At 47.3% G+C, this 17637-nt stretch overlaps 2 pseudogenes; one reads left to right on the top strand and one right to left on the bottom strand.

The window, feature by feature from the left end:
- The first annotated feature begins 3121 nt into the window (after positions 1–3121).
- LOC122151600 lies at positions 3122–9649 on the top strand (annotated as a pseudogene).
- A 4133-nt stretch (positions 9650–13782) lies between these two features.
- Positions 13783–17637, bottom strand: part of LOC103210444 — a 12720-nt pseudogene continuing 8865 nt past the window's right edge.

Genomic DNA, 17637 nt, shown 5'->3' with positions numbered 1-17637 from the left:
ACTTTCAGCATTCTTCGCCAGCACCACAACTCAAAAGCATCAACTCTTCTTCGGTCTTCCTTATTCATTGTCCAGCTCTCACATGCATACAAGTTCTTTTTGGTACAGTGACTCTGTGTATTCCTGCCATCTTCTCTTGATGTTTCCTGCATCATTCATCATATATACTGAGTAAATTATAAAGCATGGGACAACCAAGTTAATAGCAAATAGTGTTATTTTATTTTACTCCATTTAAGTCGTGTGTGTATGTGTGTGTGCTTGTGTATGATGAAAGGCTCCATGATACCAGTGTAAATTGCAAATGGAAATAAATAGCAAGGAAAATACATAAAATAAGATACCACATATTTAAAACAGTATCTATATTTGAATAAATATCCTAGCATAAAAGAGCCAATTAAAAAAATATATATCATCTCTAGAATAAAGTTTAATTGCAGGAAAAAGATCAGGGGAATTGACTAAAGAATAAGTGATAATAATCAGTATACATTTACCGACCCAGGACTCAAGTCTTATGCAAATGTAAATCAAACGACAGTGACATAGTGATTTCAGTCATGAAACTGAAAATATAAACATTTGTCCCCACAGAATACTATTAAGGTTTTATGGATGTGGTTCCGTGCATGGTCTGTCTGCTCACATTGGACATGCAGACAGGCTGTGCTTCGAACTAGGACTGACACATATGGACCCTGTGGCATCAACCATTCTATGGCTGCTGCCTTCATCTGTGATGGAGCTGGACACAGGGACACTTACAGTGTTAGCCCAATGAAAACCAGTAAGATTATTTAGACAGCAAGCAGTGAAAAACAACAGATTCCCAAAAAGAGAACCAGTTCCCCAAACTACCCATGTCCATTCTTATGTCAGGAGCCCTGGTGGTACAGTGATTAAGCACCTGGCTGCTTGTTAACCAAAAGGTCAGCTGTTCAAACCCACCAGCTGCTCCATGGGAGAAAGATATGATGGTCTGCTTCCATAAAGATCCCACCTTTGGAAAATCTATGACGTAGTTCGACTTTGTCCTATACGGTCACTCTGAGTCAGAAGGGACTCGATGGCACACAACAACATTCTTACGTTGCTGGGAAAGCCACCGTGTTGCAGGTCCAATGTTGTGTTCATGTCACTGCTGCCTCAGGCAGTCACCATGCTACCTGAGACTTCACCTCCGCCGCTGGGCCTTGCTGGCCTCCGTGGCCAGCTCCTGTCATGCTACCCTAGCCTCTGGGGCTCTCTCACCACCACAGCTCACTACCTGGGCCCATTGCCCAAGGAGAGAGGCATGTAGCAGGGCACGCTCAGGACTTTCTTGTCCTACACAAGCGTTACAACTCTTTGACTTCTGATGGTAGGTCTTTTGCCCAGAGGCACCCAGCTCTGCCCTGCTGTTTGAAGACTACTGACTGGTGGGTGCAGGAAGTGATGCTGGTGGAATTACAAGAAAATGGGCTGGAAAAAGGATTCTCAAGAGGAAATCCCAGGTTGGCCCAGACTTCAATATGGGGATGAGTGGCAAGCTGGCTCTAAGCCTGTGGACCACCAAAGTAGTATGAGAACAGCCTCAAAACTCCCACAGGGCTGGCCAAACCACCGAAGGATTAGAACTGACCAGTGTGGATAAGAATGCCCACAGCATTGCAGCTAGAATGGGATGGCCATTCCTCTGGGTGGTGCACTTAGTGAAGGAGAACGGGATTGAAGCAGAAGCAAGGATCAGAACACGTGAGGAAGGGATGAGCGTAGAGAGGGGTGAGAAGCCCTGCTTCCACGTTCATCAGTGACGCCACTGGGAAAATAGAGCAAAAGGAAAATGAATGGGGACCTGGGGCCTCTCCTCCTTCCTTAGAGCACGAGGGGGTGGAAGAGCACCCAGACAGAAATGCCAGTGTCTTCTCCCATGACAACCGACCCGGCCAAGATGCCCTTCAATGTAGGGCCATTCAGGGGAACACCAGGCTTCTTACTGAGGTGACTATACATTGATCCCCACAGAACAGACAAAAGATCCTGGCTTTGATTGACACTGGAGCTCAATGTTCTCTGATTCACGGTAGCCACATAAATCTTCAAGTCCTCTGGCTTATACAGGGAGCTCTGGAGGTGCAGAGGTCAGAGCACTGGGCTGCTAACCAAAAGGTTGGAGGCTCAAATCCACCAGCTGCTCTGTGGGAGACAGATGAGGCAGTCCGACCTTGTAAAGATTTACAGCCCTGGAAACCTCACGGGGCGGCTCTGCTCTGTCCCGTAGGGTTGCTATGAGCTGACTCGATGGCAGTGGGTTTGGATTTGGGGTTTATGGCCTCTAGAGGTAGGAGTGCAGGAACACCAATCATGGTGAAATGGCCAAAAAACCGTAACGCAAATTAGGAAGGCTTCTCCTTCCACTGTTTGGGTTTTCAGTTCTCCTGTTCCCGAAAACACAGTGGCCATGGAGAACTGGCTCAGAGTCTCCCTGGAAACAACGGCGGGGCAGTTTTGCTGGGCTTGCAGGACTGGAGTGGAAAAGTGGTTCTTTGTGGCTCAGTTAAACGGGAGCCTCTTGTGCTGCCTCAGCCCTGGAGAGCAGCAAACGCAGGGCAGCAGCAGGAGGGTACAAGGACTCAGACCATAATGACGTTAGAAAAGGTACAGCTTGTTTGTCAGGCTCAGAGCCCTGCCACCAGCCCAGAGTGGCCCATTTGTAAGGTGACAGAGCTTGGAGAATGACCGTGGGTCACCGATAACTGAATGAGGTAACCCCTTTCATACATGCAACTGCACCCGGCGCAGCCATTATTCTGGGTCAGCCGGGAACGTGCCGCAGAATGCCGCATGGTTTAGATTTAGCAGATGCTTTCATCTGCACTCTTCTGAGTCTGACTGGCAAATACATGTTTGCTTTTACGTGGTAGGAGCAACCGAATGGATGTTCCCAGCGGTGCCCAAAGGGATCTGCAAAGCCTCACAATTCGTGCTGGCATGGTAGCTCAAGTTTTAGCCGCCATCAGCTTACCAGAGTGGGTGTGTGTGTAGGGCGTTATGTGGATACCGTCATGTTCACTTCTAACAATCTGAGTCTTTGTCTAATGATGACCAATCTGTTGGTGGAACACCTCCAACAGTGAGGATGGGCTACAAACACACAGAAGAATACAGGGATGGGGTCATGGTGAAATTGCGGGCGCCCTCTGGCCGGGTAGGACTTGAGTTCTACCTGCAATAGTTATAGATGAAATTACGACATTCCCTCATCCCTAGGCTGTTAAAATACAGGCTTTATTATGCACGTGGCACAACGTCTTGGACGGCTCTCTAGACCGATGAAATGGTGAATCTCAGGATTGGGGAACTTCACAAGAAAATGCTGTTATTCAAGCCAAAGCACTACTGCAACACCCTCAAGCAATAGAGGACATAACAGAAGGGGTGCCTTTTGAATTAGATGTTACTGTTAGTGGAGATGGCATGTTGTTGTTGTTGTTGTTATGTGCCATCGAGTCAGCCCCAACTCATAGCGACCCCTCCTTGGGTTTCCGAGGCAGTATCACTACAGAAGTAGGAATGCCTAACCTTCCTTCCAAGGAGTGTCTGGTGGGTTTGAACTGCCAACCTTCTGGTTAGCAGTCAAGTGCCTTAGGATAGTGAAGGGGGAACAGGCTTTGTGAGGGTGAACATGGTGGGCCTTTGCTTTCGGCTAGCTCACTTCTGCTTGCTGGGCAGCCTTGTGAATCTGAACTCCTGGGCTAGACACTTGTTCACCACAGGCATAAAACCCCTACTTCTCTTTCAGGGTTGTGGCGTATTAAACTAATCCTGCTATTGCCCAAGTCCTGCCTCATATACAAGTCTCCTTTAATAAATTTCTTCAGTAGCCCTCACTAGAGAGGCACCAGTAAAAATCAAAATGACTTCTCTCATCAATGGGCCTTTTTGCCACAGTCAGCCTTGGCACAGAGTAACATCCAAGTTTGGTGGCATACCTATCTGGGAAAACTATACTAGTCTTCTCTCCAGAGATCTACAGCAATACTTGAGGCCATTAAGTTTACAGAAAAATATCAATTCACAAGAGCATAGTGCTTAAGGCACTAGACTGCTAACCAGAAGGCTGGCAGTTCAAATCCACCAGCCACTCCTCAGAAGGAAGGTTGGACAATCTACTTCTGTAGTGATACCGCCTTGGAAACCCAAGGAGAGGTTGCTATGAGTCGGGTCTGACTGGACAGCACATAACAACAACAACAACAACATCCCCAGAGTGCTGCGGGTGTGACAAAGAGGGGACTTTCACTCACTTTATGAGCCTCTGGGGCAGAAGTCATTTAAAGTGAAAGTGACCTAGCCATGGTGCAGCGGTCCTGTGCAAAGCATTAGGGGACCTGTGTCAAGGACTGTCCCAAGTGTTAGGGGCCTGCCCAAGGTGAAGGGTGTCTGCCCAAAGCAGAGGGGACCAGCCCACTCAGCAGGGTTCACCCCATGTAGGAGTAGCCATCAGAGCAGATCACCTTTGAGATACTCAAGTCCAGGACTGCCTTTTGAGAGAGTCCCGAAGCTTTACTCAGTCCATGTCATTAAGGTCAACTCTACCCTGAGGGGCAGCTCTTCCCCAGCCATATCTCGAGCCTTCCAACCTGAGGGCTTATCTTCCGGCATTATGTCAGACAATGTTTCACTGCTGTTCTTAAGTTTTTCTAGTAATGTACCAGACAGAGTTTCACTGCTATTCATGAGGTTTCCAGTGTCCAGTGTTCAGAGAGGACTGCCACGTCTTTTGTGCCATCTGTATGAGTCCTGAAGGTCCAGTGAACCCAGTCCGCCATGAGTGGCCCTGCTAGCGTTTGAAATACCAGTGGCATAGCTTCCGGCATCACAACAGGATACAAGCCACCCGATTACGACAAACTGGCAGATGAGTGGGGGATTCAAGAGGACAGCTTAGTTTTTATTCCTTATTTTAATGCGCTCTAATTAATAGATTGCAAATTATTTCTGAACCTGACTACCCAGAACCAGCCCAAGCTTCCAAGTTTGTAAGGACAATGGCCTCATTTGGTAGTCATCACTTCAGAAATCAGCTGCAAGTTTGAGGTCCTCCAGGCCACCCTCACCTCTACACAAACTGCTGCAAATTCAGGGGTTTCTACTACCCCCTCAGTACACCAGTCCCAAGCTTGGGGGTCCCAAACTACTCACTTCTGAGCAGTTGAATGCAAGTTCAGGTGTCCCTCTACTCTATCAAACAGAGCCCCTTTTAGCCACTGGCCTTTCCTGATGACATGGGGCCCTTTACAAACACCTGGGTGTTGTCTGTGCATATTGTGCCCTTCAGGAATTCTACTTGTTTGTATCAATAATGACAAAACGTATATTCTTTGAAAATATCCATGTCAATTCATGGAAACAATTAGTCCTAGTGACTGGTGCCCATCCAATCTGCAGCCTATATGACTATGAGACCAGAAGAACTAGATGGTGCCCGGCTATCACTGTCATCCACTTGGAAGGGGATCTATGTAGGAGATCCTTGATAGAGAGGGAGAACAATGTGGAACAAAACTCAAAATCATTTGGAGAAAAATAAAAGGGGGGGCAGGTTTACTAGTCCAATAGAACCTGGTAGAACCGCTGAGACTATGGCCCCTAGCTGCCCTTCAGATCTGGAATTGAACTCATGCCTGTGGCTTCCAGGCAACAATAGACAGGTATATGAGTTGAACATTTACCTCAAGTAGATACACTCCTTGGAGAGAACAATCATGGGAGAAGGAAGGGCTGCTTATGCACAGGGAGACAGCTCAGGGGGCAGGAGTGTATGGAGGGATGGACACTGTGAAGAGGTAACTACAGGGAGGAAGTGGGAAGGGAGCTGTGCATTGTGATAAACTGTGGTCAATGACATGAGACAAAGTATATGTGAACCGCTGTATGGAAAGTGAATTTGCTCTGTAAATCTTCACCCAAATCACAATATAAATAAATAAATAAAAGAAAATATCCATGTCAAGTACATGACACAATTAATTTTCACTGAATTGTAGAAATGGTTGCTAATGTTTTTAATATGCATTCAAGGCACCAAGTTCTTGCCTTCACTCTCCTCTTTGGCCAAAAATCCTTCTCAAGCCTCTGTGTTCTCAGTCTTTGCTTATAACCCTAGCTTTGTAGGTTAGGAGCCCGAGGACAAACACGCAAGTCTGTTTTTGGATGAGGAACTTCTCAGGGAGGCCCAGGATGCAGTGAGGTACGCCTGCTTCACGGCCAGTCCCTCGTGTGTCAGACCTCAGCCCTTCCTGCTTCCACTTTGTGAGCCCCACCAGCCTCAGGGATTGTGGGAAAGGAAGAGTGTCTCCCAAACACAACTTGTGGGCTGCAATGACTTTCTTCAAACAAGCCAACTTTTCAAGTGCCTACCATCCAGGACCATGGAAAGGATTTCTCTCATAAACACCAGAGCTCCCTTTGGAGATGCCCACTAGAAACTTCTAATTGTTTCTGAGAATTAGGAACTGGAAGAAAGCTTTTTTTAAAATGATACTCTCCACTGCCCATTGTGAGGTGTCACTGAAACAACAGGTGAGGTGATAATTGCTAGTCTGTGGGGAGATGAGGTCATAGAGTCACAAACCTTTACATCAGGGTCTGACTCTCTCCCTTCCACACACCGAATGGCCTTCACTCAGCCCACTGTCCCAGCAGCAGTAAGGAACTCAGTGAGTATTTTCTCTTTCTGTCTGAGAGTCAGAATCTAGAAAAAAACAAAAAACCAAATTCACTGCCGTGGAGTCGGATCCGACTCATAGTGACCCCTGCTTGGGTTTCCAAGGCAGTATCACTACAGAAGTAGACTCCTCAATCTTCCTTCTGAGGAGTGGCTGGTAGATTTGAACCACCAGACTTCTGATTAGCAGTCAAATGACATAAGGACTATGCCACCAGAGCTCCCCAAAACCTGTAGGTAAGGGAAACTTATCAGGGTCTGGTAAGCAATCATATTGTCTTAAGGAAATTTTCTGGGTTCAAAACTGGTCCAATGTCCCACAGGAAGGAGACTCTGTCCTGAGCTTGAATGGAGCTGTACCAGAGAGATGGAGATCCTAGACCCCACCCCTATCCGTGAGGGCTCTTAATGTCATTTAGTGTCATCCCGAGGAATTGTCATATTTGGTGTTTAATCTTCTGATCATAAAGCCTGATTTTTAAGGTGCTTAATGTCCATAGTTTTTAAATCAATTTGCAGTTCAGCCTCCTTTACAGGAATCACAGATTCTCAGGATTACTAAAGGTTAGCCTGTAGCACATGTCCATATTTGTAGTGATACAGAGCAGAACTGATCTATCAAAACCAAACCAAACTCAGTGCCCTCGAGTCGGATCTGAGTCATAGCGACCCCTCCATGGGTTTCCGAGGAAGTACATTGCCCGATCTTTCTTCTGAGGAGTGGATGGTGGGTTTGAACCGCCAGCCTCTGGTTAGCAGTCAAATGCCTTAGGCACTGAATCATAAAATCCTGCATAGAACAGAGTGCCTGAACGGCTGTTTGTGGAGTAGGAAGGTTTTCTCTAACTTGGTGTCTGGTGCACGAAGGGAGACTGTCCTCGTGTTTCCTGGAAAGGCGTGTGGCCTGTTGATCATGGCGGACTGCTTTCCCTCTTGAACTTAGTGAAGCAGCATGAAGCGAAAGGTTACTTGATATGAACGGGTTTCACATAGCAGCTGTCAGGCTCAACTGTATCCTCTGGCTGAAAAATATTCTAATATCAATTTAAAAAAAACTTTAATATCCAATGTACAAGATGTCATGTCTTACAGAGATTTTTCATGTGCATCTCATATGTTATCATCTTTCACAAATCTCACCTCACTGCTGCTGCTATTATTTAACTGTGCGTTTATTAGTGCTGAGCATATGAAATGAAAGTAGGAATGATTTAGGTTCCACCCTCCACTATTTCATCTCCTGTTAGTGTTTCATGTCCTGTACTTTAGGGCACGATATGAGATTGTTCAGTATTCCCTGTGCTAGGAGCCACTGTGTTTTGTTTCTTGGCATAAAAGTACATGTGTCATTCTGTTGTTGTCCTAATGGACGCAGGCAACCTTGGATTCATTAAATCCAACCCGCTCAAGATGGAGGCTCCTGTCCTTTCTATGGCAATCCATGACTCTGTATCTTATCAAGTTCTTTAAATCTTTATCCATAATTGATATTGGTCTGTGGAATAAATATTTACATATCCATGGAAACTTGTTACAAGCAACATTATATAATGAAATGTCACCATGTAAAATGAAATGACGAGGTGTCAAAACAAAACTAAAACCAGATCTGGATAATTGGAAGGACACATCTAGCAGGCTTATTTACCAGAGCCTGGAGGATAAATGCACTGTCTTTGGAACCAGCTCAACCAAGTTCAATCCCTTCTCTGCCCCTAACCAGCATGTGAATTTAGATAAATTACTTAATCTGTCTGTGCCTAAATTCTCTTTATCTTTACAATAAAATTAATAGTGGTGCCTTCTTCATAGATGGGTGAAGATTAAAGAACTTACTATATGTATGGTCTTCAGAGCCTATGTTCAAGTGCTCCGTAAAGGCTATAAATCCAACAGTTGGAAACTTCTGAATGGAAGAAAAACTTTAAGTCAGTGTTAGTTTGTGGGAATTAAGGGTAGGTGAAGAATAGTGGGGTTCACTTGACATGATGCACGTGGCCCATGTCTCATCTTCCCACACGGGACCCGGTAGCTCTGCAGACAAATACCTGTCACTAGGAACTGAATGTCCTCCAAGGACTTGACAATAGCCATGGTCTTCTTATTACAGACTACAGTCGGAGTCCTGGGGAACTTCTGTCTTCTTTACCGTTATATCTTCCTCAACTTCACTGGGTGCAGGACAAGGTCCACAGACTTGATTGGCAGTCATCTGACTGTAGCCAACTCCATGGTCATTCGCTCTAAAAGAATCCCCCACACTATGGCAGCTTTTGGGTGGAAAAATGTCCTCAATGATTTGGGATGCAAGTTTCTTCTCTGTGTTCCCAGGGTGGGCAGGGGTGTGTGTGCTGGCAGCACCTGCCTCTTGAGTATCTTCCAGGCCATCAGCGTCAGCCCCAGGAACTCCAGGGGGGCGGAGCTGACGGCGAAGGCTCTCAAGTGCATGGGCTTCGCCACAGTCCTGTGCTGGTCCCTGCACATGCTGGTAAGTATCGTATATCCCATCTATGAAACTGCCAGTAGGAGCGATGAAACCATCACAAACAAAAAACGCTATGGGTGCTGTTCTTCTGTTCACCATGGCAAATCCGCAGACTCACTGCACGCAGCCTTGTTGTCAGTCCCTGATGTGTCTCTGGGACTCAGGCTCGGGCCAGCGGCTCCAAGGTTTTCATCCTGCGCAGACACAAGCAGCAAGTCCAGATCCTTCATAGGAATGTCTCCCCCAGATCCTCCCGAGACCAGAGCCACCCAAACCATCGTCATCCTGGTGAGCACCTTTGTGTCTTTTACACCCTCTCCCTCATCTTTCAAGCTTGTTTGACTCTTTTTCATGAGCCCAGTCAGTGGCTGATGAATATTTATGCCACAATTACTGTGTCTTTCTCACAATTACTGTGTCAGTCCCTTCCTTCTGATGAAGCACGACTCTAGGCTCTGCAGTGTGCGCACTGGAAGGAAAACGCAATTCCCCTACCTTGTGTGAAAACATATAAATTGTCTGTGTTTCTCCAAGTTCAGTTATTGGTGTATAATCATTAATAGAATCTTAGGCCAATTACAGGCCAATCTCATTGCACAACGATGTACATACAAGACAGATATTCTTGTCCAATAATAAATAGTAAACAATAATTGTTGTGTTGTTGTTATGTGCTGTCCAGTCAGCTCCGACGCATAGCGACCCCTCCTTGGATTTCCAAGGCAGTATCACTATGGAAGTAGATTGCCCAACCTTCCTTCCAAGGAGTGGCTGGTGGGTTTGAACCGCCAGCCTTCTGGTTAGCAGTCAAGTGCCTTAGGCACTACACTACCAGAGCTCCTTGTAATTTTGTAATTTTTAGACTCCTTGTAATTTTAGTGGAAGCAAATTGCTTTCTTGTGTCGTACCACAGGATGGAATCAAACCATCAACCTCTAGGTTAGCAGTAGAGTACAGATGGTCTGTGCCAGCCAGGGACCTGACACAACTGCAGAGGTAAGTCAAAACTCCCAGAACTCCTCTCAGCACCCTCAGGCCTGCATCCTTTCAGTTGCCTTCGGGCAGGTCTTCTCTGTCGACCCCACTTTGGCCCGGCCTGCTTGGGCAAGTGTTACAAAGCTCTGTAGCTCCATCAATAAGGGCCTGGAGGCATCCCACTCTAGCAGCAAATCTCCTGCCCAAAGGCACCCACTGCCTCCCTCCGTGGGTCAACACAGCCACTGTAGCAGCCGTACTCCGTGGGCTGTGAAGCCCACCACACCATCTCTCCTCAGTCTTCTGGTTCTGCTGCCACATTTCTCCACCACCACTTCTCGCTGCATCAAGCCATCTCCAGTGTTTCAGCCATCTGTCTTCTCAGTCTAGATTCTCAACAGAGGGACCCCAGGTCCAAAAGACACATTCCATTCCTGGCTCCTTTTTCTTGGTGGTAGTGAGGTACACTCCTGTGCTCTGTAATTGAAACCTAATGGATATCAAAACTGACCAATCCTTTCTTTAAGGATCCATATAGGTAATTTGCATGGTCCCACACAATCATTGTGTGTGAGTTAGAAGACTCCCACAAGACTAAATGGGCCATATTAAGTAATTCACTGCACTGCAGGGTCCGGTACATATTTTGGGGGACATAATTTAATCCAAAACATCAATTAAACCCTCCAAGTGGGTAAGGTGATAGGACCTATGGCCAATCCATGGCCTATCTCTGTGCAGCGAGGTCCGCCTCTGTGCCATGGCAGAGTGTTACACTTCCCCTATCCTGGTAAATTCTGGAACAGTACTGAATTTTCCTGCCTTACTACATCATCCTGTTATCCCTCGGGTTTCTCAGGGAGGGTAAGATGCTCCCAACATACACCCAACACTCAAGGGGAGGCCTGTGTGACTCCGCTGGCTCCTTAAAGCCTCCCCTTCCCGTTGTGAATGGATGTTCCTGTGGTGAAGCAGGGATTGGAGGCCACGATGTAAAGATATTCTCATGCAGACACCGCCCTCCTCTCTTCTTCACTCCGGGTCTTTGCAAGCACTCAGTGTGGTGGGGACTGTCACACTCCTGTAGCTGAGTTTTGGGTGGCCAAAGGGTGCAGTGTTATGGATTGAACTGTCTCCCCAAAATATGTGCTGGAGTCCTAACCCCTATGCCTATGGGTGTAATACCAGTTACCAACAGGGTTCAATTGTCTGCTAAGGAGGCCTTCAGTGCAACGTGTCCACCTCATTGCTTCGGAGTGATCTAAAAAGCAGCACTCAGAAACTAAGTTATGGATGAAATGAGGAACACCCTTTCACAGCTAAAAAATAACCTGGATCATGAACAAAGCAAAGATGCAGAATTTTGACTTTTAACTTTACAGAGTTTAGTTCAAGGTGGCATTGGATGTCCTCTCTGCAGAGAAGCTCCCGCCCCCGAATCTGGTGGAACCCTGCTCTTTTTGCTCGTTTTCTCCCAGATGCCCCTTGGCATCTTGGCTTCTGACACGTGCATGAGACAAGGTCCAATCAGTCGCTTTTGTAGACGGTGCCTGACTAACCCTGTTTCCAAACAACACTGTCCCTTGCCCTGTCTGGGGACTCCCGTCCTCCTTTCAGGTGAATGTTCGCTGAGCTTGCCTGCATTTTTCCTAGGGCTTGTCTCAAGAAGTGAGGGGTGAGTTTCACAGGACCCTCAGCCAATCAGGGTTCTCAGGAACCAGGAAGGAGGTGGGTGGTGAGCAGGCATGAAGGAGGTGACTAGGAACATGTAAAGGAAGGAGCAGTGAACACAGAAAGCTAACCTCTTTCTTTATCATTATTAAACCCAGAGATGCACGTTCTTAATGATGTCTGTGTCATCCGGCACCCTTTGCAGTTCACATTGTAAATTTCTTAGTTATCTACTGCTCCTGCAACACAAATCCCAAAGTGGGTGTCTTTTAAGACCAGACATATATTTGCTCATAGGTCCGGAGGCTAAAGCCCCAATCAAGGTTCTTGGGCATGTTGATGCCTTCCTTGTTGGTGCCCTGGGTGTTCCTTGGTTCCTTAGCATGCCTTGGCTTGGACATGATTCTCACATGGTTGTCTTACCACATGTGTGTGTGTATGTGTATTTGCATGTGCACATGGATGTGTGACTAATCTGCTCTCTGTAATGCAGAAGTGACTAAATTTAGAACCTACCCAACTCCAGAATGATCTAGATAATATGAAAAAGAAAACTGCTTCCAAACAGGGTAAAATCCATAGATATAGAAATTAGGATTAAAACATATTATTCAGGGTGACACAATTTAACCTAAAACAGGCAACATTAGGGTTTTGATCACCAAAGTGTATGACAGTGTAAAATTACAGACCCTTGATGTGTGTATAAGGAGCTCTAGTGGCATAGTGGATAAGACACTTGACTGCTAATCGGAAGGTCAGAGGTTCAAACCCACCAGCCACTCCACAGAAGGAAGACTAGGCAATCTACTTCCGTAAAGATTTACCACCTCAGAAACCCAAAGGGGGTAGCTATGAGTCAAAATCGACTCATTGGCAGTGAGTTTGGATTTCAGTTGACCTGTGCAAGCAGAGCCCAGCATGAAATAGACCCCCATCTCCATCCTGAGTCTTGACATGTGTGGAATTCATGTTGAATTTTAATGCTGTTTTTTCTGGCAGCAGCCTCTCTAAATTTTGTGCAGACTGAACTGTATACCTTAAAACAAACAAACAACAACAACAACAACAAAAAAAAAAACGCACTGCCACTGAGTCGGATCCGACCCACAGCAACCCCTCCTTTGGTTTCCGAGGTGTTAATCAATATGGAAGTAGATTGCCTAACCTTCCTTCCGAGGAGTGGCTGGTGGTGGGTTTGAACCTCCAGCCTTCTGGTTAACAGGCAAATGCCTTAGGCACTATGTCACCAGAGCTCCATATACCTTAAAGGAAATCTTTTTCTTCTTTTCTCATGGATTGTAGATAGAGGGTGTTACACTCTATTCCCAGGGGAAGGGGGGTCCTTCCTCTATGCTCAACAGATGCAATAGTCTATGCCTGAAGGGTCTTGACACAAAACATTACCAATAAATCATCTATATAATAGACCCCGGGAACAGACATGCTTAAGAAAGCAATTTGAAGGAAAAAAAAATTGTGATTTGGGTGCAAGTTTACAAAGCAGAACCGTTTTACTCGCAACCAATGTGAGGCTACATTGGGTTCCCCGCCCAGTCCCAGTCCCAACAATGGACAGCTCCCGGCCCCTCCCCTCCCTGTGGCCACCCTCCGCGGGCCCTTCTCTCTGCCTCTGTCTGCCCAGCTTTTCCTGCGAATCCTGCCCTTCTGAGGCCTCCCGGTTGATGGATCGGGGAGCGCATCGACCCAGGGTGCTGGGTCCACCCCCGGGGTAGGGGCTCTGCTTGTGGGCCTGTCTCCTGTTTGGCTGAGAGCTAGTCCACAGACGGCCAGCTCCAGGCCCCAGCGACAGTCTCGGGGGTCCTCCCGGTCTATCCGAGCAGTAATCCTGGGAAGGGAATTCTAATAGATCCCCAGGAACGTCCCGTGACCACCCTGTCATTCCCCGAGGCGCAGGGACAGGGACAGCTGTGGCCCCTTAACCAGCCAGGCCCTCCCCAGGGATGCGACCCACCGATCCCCACCAAGCCCCCTTCTCCCATACGCCACCTTCAGTCACAGCGGGCTCCCGGCCAGGCCCGACGCTGCAGCGTGCGTTCCTGCTTCCACGGGTAAGAAGGCCGGCTTCCTTCCCGGCCCGCGGAGCGGCCGTCTTCAGCCGGTGGGTTTTGACACCTTCCCGGCCGGGCCGCGGCTGAAGTCGATAGGCTGTGAGCTTCACTCTGACGCGGTGAGTCTCCGCGTCAGCCTGGCTTAGTCGGGGGTTCGAGGACATGTCATTCACTGCCTGCATCTAGTCACTGACCCAGCACCAAACGGTGCCCCGGCAAGAGCCCTTTGTACTCCAGCCCCGCCCTGACTCTCACAGGGTGTCGGTGGGTCCACACTGCTGAACTGCTCTACTTTGCAAAGTTAAGATTCATTGCAAAGTCCCTGTCCTTTCTGGTTCCACCTTCCAGCGGGGCTGCTGGGCACCACGAGAAGCCCAGTTAGGCGTGACTGCACTGACCCCTAGTGGCCAAACTCTGTCCGTACAGCCGGACGCTTTGCTCTTTTTCTCTGCACGCTAATTAAGGGGATGCACACGTTGTTGTGCATTAACAAGCGCGTGTTGTTGCTTGGCAAAATCAGGAATGCCACGTCTACGCGTCAGGCTGGACCTCCTCGAGTACACCAGTGCTCATATATACGACCACTGTGGTCCCACTGCTGTCATGGACAGTGGAGGTTGGCAAACCATTTCTAAGGATTGCTTACGAAGTCGGGGGTCAAGATGGTGACGCTTTGACCTACTTACACTCATCTTTTTACACAGATAATTAGAATCTAAGGGCTGTCATGTGAACAATGTCTGATGGAAGGCATTTCATATTTGCTATATCGAAGGGTCCAAAAAACGTCGTGAAAGTAGGCTAGCGTCCCTACAGGATACTACATCCAACCAAGCTGGCGAGATCCAGGAACGGCAAAGCCAGAGCCCGGTCACATCCCCGAAGCTGGCGCTACAGCTGCTGCAGTCTGTACGGCCGCTGCAGTCGCCGTCTCTCCTCCTGCCCCTCTCCTCCACCAGCCCAACTGCTTGTCTTCGCCATTTTATTCTCCTCAAAACACTTTGCTTGAACCCTTTGCTACCCCCACTGATTATGAGAGAAAGAGAAACCCCTGCTAGGGATCCCTTATAGGATTCGTTCAGCACCACCAGGGCTAGCAGTGGGCTGTGGTGGTTAAGTTTGTGGTGAGTGGCTGGGCAGCTGAATGGAGTCGTTCCCCACGGTGAGATTGGTAACCAACTCCAGGGTGGAATCTATTGGAGCAGCTGAGCAGTTGCTTTGGGTATGTGGTCTGCTTCTGTATATAAGAAACAGCTTAGGGAATGGTCTCTAGCCTATGGCACACTTGAACCCTACATGCAGCCGTGTCGTTGCCCAGCAGCCTGCCATGCCCTGCTGCTCTTGGGACTTCCAATGGATTTGAATCAATACCCTGCCATGTGGTTTGGTAACATCGGGACTGTGCCATCTTATTTGTCGACCTTGAGGCTAACAAGCCTCAGCAGCCAGTAGCTGCCTGAGTGAAGAGATGCCTCTAGCTCCAGTGGGCCGGGAACAAGAGGCAGAGCTGAAGCCCAAGGTCGAGGGGCTTTCACCCAGCCCTTAGAGCCTGGCACTTTGAACTCGGACTTCTAGCCTCCCGAACTGTAAGAGAATGAATTCCCGTTTCTTCAAGCCATCCCACTGGTGGTATATTCTTGTCAGAGGGGCACTAGGGAACCAGAACAGAATATAACTGTAAGAATAGACCCGTTTGTTAAAGTCATCCCATTTGTGGTGCTTTCTGTTAGAGCAGCACAGAGGTAACCAAAACAAGGGGCAATTCCCAGGGGGACTGTCACTGTCGTCAGGTGTCATCGAGTCAGCTCTGACTCACAGAGACCCTGTGCACAACGGAACGAAACCCTGCCCCACCCTGGGCCAGCCTAACAAGCCTTGCTCTGCTTGAGCCCACTGTTGCATCAGTCAATTCATCTCGTTGAGGGCCTTCCCCTCTTTCACTGACCCTTGACCTGACCGAGCGTAACATCCTTCTCCAGGAAATGGTCCCTCTGACAACATGACCAGAGGACGTGAGACGCAGTCTGGCCATTCTCGCTTCTAAGGAGGATTCGGGCTGCACTTCTCCAGGACACATTGCTTGTCCTTCGGGCAGTCGATGCTAATTTTTGTATTCTTCACCAATACCGCAATTCAAAGGCATCAACTCTTTTTCAGTCTTTTTTTCATTCATTGTCCAGTTTTCACACACATATGAGGTGATTGAAAATACCACGGCTTAGGTTACATGCACCTTAGTCTTCAAAGTGGCATTTTTGCTTCTTAACACTTTAAAGAGGTCCCTTGCAGCAGACTTCTCCAGTGCAATATGACGTCTGACTTCTTGACTGCTGCTTCCGTATCTGTTGATTGAGGATCCAAGTAAAATGAAATCTTTTCTGCATTTATCATGATGTTGCTTATTGGTCCAGTTGTGATGATTTTTGTTTTTTTATGTTGAGGTGCAATCCCCACTGAAGACTGTAGTCTTTGATCTTCATCAGTAAGTGCTTCAAGTCATCCTCACTTTCAGTAATCAAGATTATTTCATCTGCATATCACACATTGTTAATGAGTCTCCCTCCAATCTTGATGCCACATTCTTTTTCATACAGTCCAGCTTCTCAGATTATTTGCTCAACATATAAGTTAAATTTAAGTATGGTGAAAGGATACAACCCTGCTTCTCACCCTTCCTGATTTTAAACTATGCAGTATCCCCTTGTGTTTGAACGACAGCCTCTTGACCTAAGTGCAGGTTCCTCATGAGCACGATTAAGTATTCCGGGAATTAGTATCATGCAATTTGCCTTTTGGTGCTGCACTGAATTGCATAATATTGTTAAAGCTTTTCCAGAAGTTTTGAAGGATCCCTGCAAATTTACTAAAGATTCTGAAATTGTCATTGATGCATACCAGCTTGGATTGCCCAGTGTGTATCAGCTGGTTCACCTGAGAGTGAGGCCGGGGTAGACAAGATACGGCTAGAACCCTCTAAGTGAAGGTTGCCCGAGCTAGTCTTGCCTCAGATCTCAGTAAGATACCTGAGCAAATGCTTAAAGCAGATCAAGGGCAAGCAAAAAGCCATGTGATGCCCTGAAGGAAGCTTTCCTCTCACAGTGGACTGAACAAGAATTTACTCTGGTGCTCAAAAGAAAGGTGCAATTGTTTATGACTATCAAAATAGATTATGTCACAAATTTAGCAACCATTCTTGGATGAACCTGAAAATCCTGGTCCTTCAAGAGCTTTTAATGTATGATTTGCTTCTGGTCTTCACCCAGAACACTCAGCCGTAGGTAAGCAAGAAGACCAAACGTGGAAAACTACTCCTTGGCTGAACTTGCAGCTTTAGCCCATGGACTAGCTCAAGACTTAAAAAGTCAAAGAAGCCACTATGACCAGGACAGCAATGGCTGCCCAGATGGAGCAAACTAAACTTAGGCTTTCCAGTTCCAACAGAGCCCAGCACAAGTTACGAAGGAGATTTTTCTCACCAGAGGTCCCTGAACTGTGACTTGCCCCCTGCTCCTGCTGGATGCTTTTATCGTAAAATGCCTGGACATTTTCAGGAAGGACTGCCTTAAACTTAAACATAAGAAAGCTGGAGTCCCACCTTCGGCCCTTAGATCTGACACCAGATGAAGAGGTGCTGGGGAATGTGGGGTATTTCCGGGAGCGGCATCAAATACCCAAGAAGGAACTACTACGCAAATTAGTAGAGAACCCTGTACATTTTTAAT

The sequence above is a fragment of the Orycteropus afer genome, unplaced genomic scaffold (assembly GCF_000298275.1).
Source record: "Orycteropus afer afer isolate SDZICR_OR568_19922 unplaced genomic scaffold, OryAfe1.0 scaffold00610, whole genome shotgun sequence".
In the NCBI taxonomy this organism is placed as follows: Eukaryota; Metazoa; Chordata; class Mammalia; order Tubulidentata; family Orycteropodidae; genus Orycteropus; species Orycteropus afer.
The sequence above is the reverse complement of the archived record's forward strand: the minus strand, read 5'-3'. Positions and strand labels throughout refer to the sequence as shown.